Consider the following 9,664-nt stretch of genomic DNA (forward strand, 5'->3'; position numbering starts at 1 on the left):
CCTGTGTAAGGAATACCCACGTCACTGGTTGCTGCCTTTTGTTTTGCTGGAGTCTTTCTTTATTTTGCATTAAACATGGATTATCTTCACCAACTCTACTCTGCGCCTGTGTCCTTCTCACCCCACGACCGTGACAGAATGAACCACCACAAAGAGACACGGCAGAAATGGACGGTAGGGGAACTCCTCGGTTGGCCTGACAGCGACACTGAGGAGGAGGAGAACCCCTACCGTCCCCTGCGGCACACCGGGCCAACACAGCGTCCACCCAAAAGGAGACGTCGACGGAGGCGACGGAAGCTAACCTCTGTGTGTCCGCCCCAAGAAATTATTGGGGGGGTGCTGTGGGGGCAGGCGGAGTGGAAGGACGCGGCCGTGCCACCCGTGCTCACGTGTGGGGTAGTCCAGTTTCCCCAGCCCTGCCCGGTGCCAGCTCCTAGGCGTCTGGCAACAACGCCGGTGGGGCCTATGAGGGCTTTCCCTGATGTAGGGAGATGTGAGGACTGGTGGGGCTATCGGGACCCGCCGTACCGGTTCTCGCAGCCAGCGCCCCCCGCTGCCCGGGAGCCGCAGCCAGCGCCGCCAGCGCCCCACGCTCCCCGGGAGCCGCAGCCAGCGCCGCCAGCGCCCCACGCTGCCCGGGAACCGCAGCCAGCGCTCCCCGCTGCCCGGGAGCCGCAGCCAGCGCCGCCAGCACTCCCCGCTGCCTGGGAGCCGCAGCCAGCGCCCCCCGCTGCCTGGGAGCCGCAGCCAGCACGCCGCCCGGGCCCGCCGCCCGGGCCCGCCGTGGACTGGCGGCCGCCGCCCGAGCCCGCGGATGACTGGCCGGCGCCGCCCGGGGCCGCGGATGACTGGCCGCCGCCGCCCGGGGCCGCGGATGACTGGCCGCCGCCGCCGCCAGAGGCCGCGGATGACTGGCCGCCGCCGCCCGCAGCGCCTTCTCCTGCCCAGGTGCCGCCGCCTCGTCCCACGGTCCCGGCCTCAGCGGCGCCCTCGCCTGTCCCGGCCTCAGCGGCGCCCTCGCCTGTCCCGGCCTCAGCGGCGCCCTCGCCTGTCCCGGCCTCAGCGGCGCCCTCGCCTGTCCCGGCTCTCCCTGCTCCTCCGCCGGCTCCTGCTCCCCAGCCGGCCGTCAACCCTCCGCCGGCTCCTGCTCCTCCGCCGGCTGCCGACCTGCCGCCGGCTCCTATTCCTCTGCCGGCTCCCCCGTCTCCTATTCCTCTGCCGGCTCCTATTCCTCCGCCGGCTCCCCCGGCTCCTGACCCTCCGCCGCCTCCCCCGGCTCCTGCTCCTCCGCCAGTTTCCCCGTCTCCTACTCCTCCGCCGGCACTTCCGCCGGCGTGTGTCCTTCTCACCCCACGACCGTGACACTGCAACTGATTATCAATCAACCAAAGCTTTGTTTGTATCCCCTATCATAGACCCCACACAATTGCCTTTATTTTTGAATAATGTCTATTTCTTTAACAACTATGACACAAATTAAATTATTCACAAGATAGAGCATGCTGTACACAATTAAACATTTGTTTATAACGCTTACTTTGACACAAACTTGGAGACTAACATATAATTTATAAATTGGCAGTATAAAAAGACGACAACTTTGTAACTCAGACCTCTTGTCATTTGACAAAGAACACAATGTTGTCCACAAGTGGTCGGAATCACGTCCTGGACCTGTTTTGAGCTGTATTCCACACTCACAGGTTTGCAGAAATGCTTTGACTTGGGGAAAATACCTAAAATCTGAGTGGTTTCCAAAACTGTCATAAAACCATCAAACCCTGTCCTCTGTGATGTAAATAGCCAGTCAATGTTATCCGGGGTGATTGCTTAGGTGAGTTTAAACAATCATCATTGATGCAACATCTTGGACAGGTCCACCAGGTAGTTGTCACATTGTATGATTTTTAAATAATTAATTAGCATTTTATTGCATGACATAAGTATTTGATCACCTACCAACCAGTAAGAATTCCGGCTCTCACAGACCTGTTAGTTCTCCACTCATTACCTGTATTAACTGCACCTGTTTGAACTCGTTACCTGTATAAAAGACATCTGTCCACACACTCAATCAAACAGACTCCAACCTCTCTGCAATGGCCAAGACCAGAGAGCTGTGTAAGGACATCAGGGGTAAAATTGTAGACCTGCACAAGGCTGGGATGGGCTACAGGACAATAGGCAAGCAGCTTGGTGAAAAGGCAACAACTGTTGGCGCATAGAAAATGGAAGAAGTTCAAGATGACGGTCAATCTCCCTCGGTCTGGGGCTCCATGCAAGATCTCACCTCGTGGGGCATCAATGATCATGAGGAAGGTGAGGGATCAGCCCAGAATTACACGCCAGGACCTGGTCAATGACCTGAAGAGAGCTGGGACCACAGTCTCAAAGACAACCATTAGTAACACACTTCGCCTACGCCGTCATGGATTGAAATCCTGCAAGGCTGGGCGCTCTGCAATGGGACCTTGCTAAGGTGCTGGCCTCTCTCTGTGAACCCCCATTTGAGCCCTTGTAGCAGTGTTCTCCTAAGTTGCTCTCCCTTAAGACTGCCTTACTCATCGCTTTTTGCTCTGCTAAGAGAGTGAGTGATCTCCGTGTGCTCTCGGTGCGCCCGAGCTGCTTGGCTATCAGAGAGGACTTAGGTTGCGTTATGCTGAGACCTAATCCGTCCTTCATGCCCAAGGTTATCACCAGCTCTTTTCGGTCGAGTACTATCGATTTACAGGCCTTCTTCCCTACGCCACGCGTGCGTGAGGAGGACGAGAGGCTCCACTGTCTGTGTCTGGTACGCGCTCTCGCCATTTATGTAGAAAGCACCAGGTCTATCAGACTGACTCCGCAGCTGTTTATTTGTTTTATTCAGATTCCCGGCTGGATGAAATTTGTGCAGCGGCGTCGTGGTCATCGCCTTCGGCGTTCGTGCGTTTCTATTTACTAGATGTCTCCGTCATCCCTTGTTCATTCGGTTCTTGGTGCTGTTGCCCGAGATCTCTCAATTTTGCTAGGGAATCTCGTGCTTCGCCTTGATTCTATCTTTTCCCTAACCATACAGAACCCTGTAGACTGTTTGGTACACGAGTATTGTCAATGCCTGCCAATACACTTGTTGTGGGTGTGCCTCCACTTGCTGTGGGTGTGCCTTGGGGCTTTCCTCTTTTTTATTTTACTTATGGATCCCCATGCCCCTGATATCGTGATGTGTGGTGCATGAGTGCTTTTGTTGTGCTTATGTGGAACGGATACGTTTCCCTTTTGCTTGAGCTCAACATCCTAGGGTGGCCTGTGTGTTCATAGGCCTGCTCTGAGGGAGGATTCCATCATTAACGCATTCGATCATCCCTTTCTGACCCTGTTAGCTATCAGATGTTTCGTCTTGGGGTTTTAGGGGAAGGCTCGCTCGCTCCGCCGTGAACCACTAGGAGGTAAAGCCCCTCTAGAGGGTGGAGCTCCATGATATATAACGTTAGTTACCGGGAATGTAATTCCGATTATGAGTGGAGTGGAGCCCCCTAGACCTGTTGCCCTGCCGCTCCACTCATATAACTGGACTTCCCGGTAACTAACGGTTATAGTAAATACTTTTCATACTCTGTTCACACACTGTCAAACTCTCTAAGAATTTCACAAAAGAGACAGAAGCATTCAGATTTTTGTTGAAACCGCCTCTTTGGTTTCATTGTACCAAAACACTATTGCGTTGCATACATCTTTAATATTTTCTTCATCCATGTATTGATCCCTATTCTCACTCAATCTCTGTATGATGTATGGCTCCAACTTGAGTTTGTACAGAAAGGTCGTAGCTTCCACGTGAATCTTGGTCAGCTGTGTTTGAAAACCCAATACATCCAAAGCATTTGCCATGACGAGTTTCAGTCCTGGTGTTAAAACTGTCTCTACAATGTCGTCATAATGGTTCTCAAAAAATAAATCAGGTGGGTCAAGACAGGAATGTCTTCCCTGGCTTGGGTTGTCTACTTCACATCTGATGCATGCTTTGTGGAGAATAGCCAGAAAACAAAGTTTTTCAGGATCATATGCAATGTTGTTTTGATGATCTTTAAAACCTGTGGTGCAAGGTGTTTGTCCATTTAAGTATGATAGATTGAGTGGCCCGAGCTGAGAGCCAAACCTGACAATCCAATGATAGTTTCTTGGTGGGTAAGAATGTTGAGTCAAGGCATCTGAGTACGGGTCAGCATAGCCGGATTCAGCGTTGTCATCCAAGGCATCACATAGCCAGTCCCCAGCCTTGGGTTCTTCAAACTCCAATTGGTTCTATTCTTGAGACAGGTTTCGCAATGTCTGTCAGCTGCTCGATAGTCACAGGCCAATGGCCTGTTTTTTATGCTGTGTTGAGGAATGAGTTAGCTTAAGGTGGAGCTTCAGGTTGTATGTAAGTTGAACAGTCCACCGAAATTGTACGGAAATAGCTCCAGCCTAACAGAGTCATACTGCTTCATTCATTCGATGAGATTTAAACAACACATCTATAATATTACATGTGCCCTGCTTTGGCCCCCAAAAAAAACACTTTTCGAAAGGTGCTCCATAAACTATTATTAAATACCATTTGATGAATCACACATGCAGCGCTTGTCATTAACTTTTTTGCTTACCTGCTACTGTGGCTATATATAGCCCAATTGTGTAGGAAACACACTCCACCTGGCAACACTCAAAGTAGAAAAAGTTCCAATACAAACCCTGCACACATGGCTTAAACAGTTCACCTTCGGAGAATTCATAAAATGCAACTTCTTGTATGTTGGGGTTGAAAATATATCCTGGTGTAATTGATTAATTTGAGATAAACGCTGCACCAGTTTCTTCGGGGGTGGCATCTTCAATATATCATTGTCACCCAATTTTATTCTCTTGCCAACTTGCTGTGCAACATTTCAGCTGCTAATTGTCACAGGTGTTACAAACTAGGACTGTCAAAATATCAGATTTTCACTACACAATTATTGTGGCCAAAATAATTCGCTGTAACGATATTATCTTGGTATCTATAAAAAATGTAAAGTAAAAAACTGTCAAATTTACCTTTCAACTTTGTTTAATGTGTTTTTTCTGCTTTATGGCAAATGAATTATACTCAAAATAGGAGTGTATGGAGGTGGAGAGAGTAATCATAACTCTACAAATAAAAAAATAAACAATTACACTTAATGGATAGTGAAAACAAAAGATCCACATGGCCTAATACAGTTTTTTGACATATACAAAACATTTTTGCCTAGAGAATAGGCTATGAAAAGGTGTTAATTCAAACGCTAGTGTATAGGTCCAGACTCGTAGTTTAAGTACATGCATCATTTGTCCATGAATAAGCTATGTAAAAACCGAGTCAAGATTCGGGAAAAATACAACGTCCCTTTTTCCATGTAAATAGACTACTAAAATGGCAAATGTTTCCGGATCTCTCCCAGGGGTTTGTTGGTCTATAACTGATGTGAATAAGGTATTGAATAAACGAAAGGAGTTTTTGGAAACAACATGTGTGTATTATTAACATGATATCAATTAAATGTTACACACACAGTTGTTATAGCACTTATTGTAACAATTGCCTAGGAATTTAACTATGGTTACCTGCAAGGAAAGGTGCTGTTATCATTGCTTTGCACAAAAATGGGCTTCACAGGCAAGGATATTGCTGCTAGTAAGATTGCACCTAAATCAACCATTTATCAGATCAAGTACTTCAAGGAGAGGTTCAATTGTTGTGAAGAAGGCTCCAGGGCGCCCAAGAAAGTCCAGCAAGCACCCGGACTGTCTCCTAAAGTTGATTCAGCTGCGGAATTGGGACATCACTAGTTCAAAGCTTGCTCATGAATGGCAGCAGGCAGGTGTGAGTGCATCTGCACGCACAGTGAAGCGAAGACTTTTGGAGGATGGCCTGGTGTCAAGAAGGGCAGCATAGAAGCCACTTCTCTCCTGGAAAAAAATCAGGGACAGACTGATATTCTGCAAAAGGTACAGGGATTGGACTGCTGAGGACTGGGGTAAAGTCATTTTCTCTGATTAATCCCCTTTCCAATTGTTTGGGACTTCAGTAAAAAAGCTTGTCCGGAGAAGACAAGGTGAGCGGTACCATCAGTCATGTGTCATGCCAACAGTGAACAATCCTGAGACCATTCATGTGTGGGGTTGTTTCTCAGCCAAGGGATTGGGCTCACTCACAATTCTGCGTAATAACACAACCATGAATAAAGAATGACAGACCGTGACAGACGAACAATGCCTTTTCCAGTATGAAGGGGCACCTTGCCATAATGCAAAAGATATAACTAAGTGGCTCGGGGAAAAAAACATCAAAATTATCGGTCCATGGCCAAGGAACTCCCCAGACCCAAATTCGATTGAGAGCTTGTCAATCCTCAAGAGGCGGGTGAACAAACAAAAACCCACCAATTCTGACAAACTCCAAGCATTGATTAAGCAAGAATGGCCTGCCATCAGTCAGGATGTGGCCCAGAAGATAATTGACAGGGTCTTGAATAATAAAGGTCTAAATAAATAAGGGTCAACACTGCAAATATTGACTCTTTGCATAAACTTAATGTAATTGTCAATGAAAGCCTTTGACACGTATTAAATGCTTGTAATTATACTTCAGTATATCATAGTGACACCTGAGAAAAATATCAAAAGACACTGAAGCAGCAGACTTTTTTGAAAAAGTATATTTGTGTCATTCTCAAAATATTTGACCACGTCTGTTAGTGTGGATGAGGTAGAAAGAATCAGTGCTTTAGTAAGGGGAAAAGGCTAATTCTAAACTGAAGTCTCAACCCCCAGAGGTACCAAATGATTTTCGCCAAACAAAAATTCTTGTCCTCCGTCTCGTTTTAACATGTATATCCTACTGCGATTCCTTTTGCGTTCAGAACACGAACCTGATCCTCAATTATTGAAATCAGAGGAGTAACCAATAGTATCATTGACCTGTCCATTTTCAATTTCAATAAATCGCAGACTGTTGGCAATGCTTGACAAATTAAAGTTTTACCATACCCTGTAGGAAGGCACCCCAAAGCATCTCTTTTTTTTAGAACATCATTTAAGCAGAGAAGTTGTAATAGCTTTATTAACTCAACCTTATGAATAAGGCACAGCTCTTCCAAAACAGAATAAAATTTTCCTCCATCTTTGCTGCTTTTTTATACACTCACCTAAAGGATTATTGGGAACACCATACTAATACTGTGTTTGACCCCCTTTCGCCTTCAGAACTGCCTTAATTCTACGTGGCATTGATTCAACAAGGTGCTGAAAGCATTCTTTAGAAATGTTGGCCCATATTGATAGGATAGCATCTTGCAGTTGATGGAGATTTGTGGGATGCACATCCAGGGCACGAAGCTCCCGTTCCGCCACATCCCAAAGATGCTCTATTGGGTTGAGATCTGGTGACTGTGGGGGCCATTTCAGTACAGTGAACTCATTGTCATGTTCAAGAAACCAATTTGAAATGATTCAAGCTTTGTGACAAGGTGCATTATCCTGCTGGAAGTAGCCATCAGAGGATGGGTACACGGTGGTCATAAAGGGATGGACATGGTCAGAAAAAATGCTCAGGTAGGCCGTGGCATTTAAACGATGCCCATTTGGCACTAAGGGGCCTAAAGTGTGCCAGGAAAACATCCCCCACACAATTACACCACCACCACCAGCCTGCACAGTGGTAACAAGGCATGATGGATCCATGTTCTTATTCTGTTTACGCCCAATTCTGACTCTACCATCTGAATGTCTCAACAGAAATCGAGACTCATCAGACCAGACAACATTCTTCCAGTCTTCAACTGTCCAATTCTTATGAGCTCGTGCAAATTGTAGCATCTTTTTCCTATTTGTAGTGGAGATGAGTGGTACCCGGTGGGGACTTCTGCTGTTGTAGCCCATCCGCCTCAAGGTTGTGCGTGTTGTGGTTTCACAAATGCTTTGCTGCATACCTCGGTTGTAACGAGTGGTTATTTCAGTCAAAGTTGCTCTTCTATCAGCTTGAATCAGTCGGCCCATTCTCCTCTGACCTCTAGCATCAACAAGGCATTTTCGCCCACAGGACTGCCGCATACTGGATGTTTTTCCCTTTTCACACCATTCTTTGTAAACCCTAGAAATGGTTGTGCGGGAAAATCCCAGTAACTGAGCAGATTGTGACATATTCAGACCGGCCCGTCTGGCAACAACAACCATGCCACGCTCAAAATTGCTTGAATCACCTTTCTTTCCCATTCTGACATTCTGTGACAACTGCGACCTCTGCTGGTTCACCTCCCCCTGCAGCGGGCGGGCCCCAGCGGTCGACGTCACCGGCCTTCTGACACCACCGTCTCATCATACATTTCACCTGTGTCTCGTTTAGTGCACCTGTTCCTCATCATCGCTGTTTCCCCCGGTATATATGTTCCCTCTGCTCCCCCTGTCTTTGTGTGTGATTGTCTCTGACTATGTTGCAAGAGCTGTGCTACGCTTCGTGTCTCTAGATACATATATACGTGTTTACACTGGATAGTAATAAATATCCTTCTACCACGCCATTCTCCTGCTCCTCCTTGTTCCACCCACCGAAGCCGTGACAGAATCACACACCAACTAATACAACAAGGATATGGAGCGACAAGGAGCCACAGGCGAGGCCGGTGTTGCGGAGGCGGTAAAAGTACATTCAACATTGCTGGCCAGCCTAGGCGCCGCGATGGACACTGTGTTGAAAGCGGTGCAGCGCCTAGAGCTGAGCCAGCGGAACCCCGCAGCACTGGCCGTCTCTCCGCCTCCCCAAGCCACGCCACCCAGCATGGGAGCGATGCCCATTCCGCTACCCAGGGGCTACGACGGGGCAGCGGACCGCTGCCAGGGTTTCCTGCTGCAACTGGACATCGCGCTCCAGGCAATGCATCCTGCGCCGACCGAAGCCCAGAAGATCTTTTCACTCGTCTCCTGCCTGTCCGGGAAAGCCCTGGAGTGGGCCACCGCCGTTTGGAACATCGAGCAGCCCACCCAGGGCAGCTACGCTGAGTTCACCCGCCGCTTCCGAGTCGTGTTTGACCATCCGCACGAAGGGAGAGAGGCGGGTGAACGACTGTTCCACCTACGGCAGGAGACGAGATCGGCGCAGGAGTTCGCTCTGGAGTTCCGGACCCTGGCAGCGGGATCGGGGTGGAACGAGCGGGCTCTGATCGACCACTACCGGTGTAGCCTTCGCGAGGACGTCCGGAGGGAGCTGGCTTGTCGAGACGTGTCCCTCTCCTTCGACCAACTGGCGGACATCTCCATCCGTCTCGACAACCTGCTAGCTGCCCGAGGACGTCCCGGAAGAGGCCCGCCCGTTCCACCCTGCCAACCATACGCCACCGTCCCCATGGACCTGGGGGCGGCTGCGCTGTCGGGCAGGTGTCGGGGAGGAGAGGTGCGGTATGCCTCCAAGAGGAGACGAGGCCGTACAACCGCGCCGCGCCGCACCTCCCTCCCCGAGTCGAGAGGCGACAGGCAGGGCACTTCCGCATCACCCCAGGTAGCACATGCCCATTCACCACTTACCTCTTCCCTCTCTATGTGCACTGTCCCTGTTAGGTTCCCCGGCTTTCCGCTGCTTTCCCGGTGTAAGGCGCTGGTAGACTCAGGCGCAGCCGGGAATTTCATG

This window comes from Esox lucius, chromosome 5 (assembly GCF_011004845.1).
Source record: "Esox lucius isolate fEsoLuc1 chromosome 5, fEsoLuc1.pri, whole genome shotgun sequence".
NCBI classification, from domain to species: Eukaryota; Metazoa; Chordata; class Actinopteri; order Esociformes; family Esocidae; genus Esox; species Esox lucius.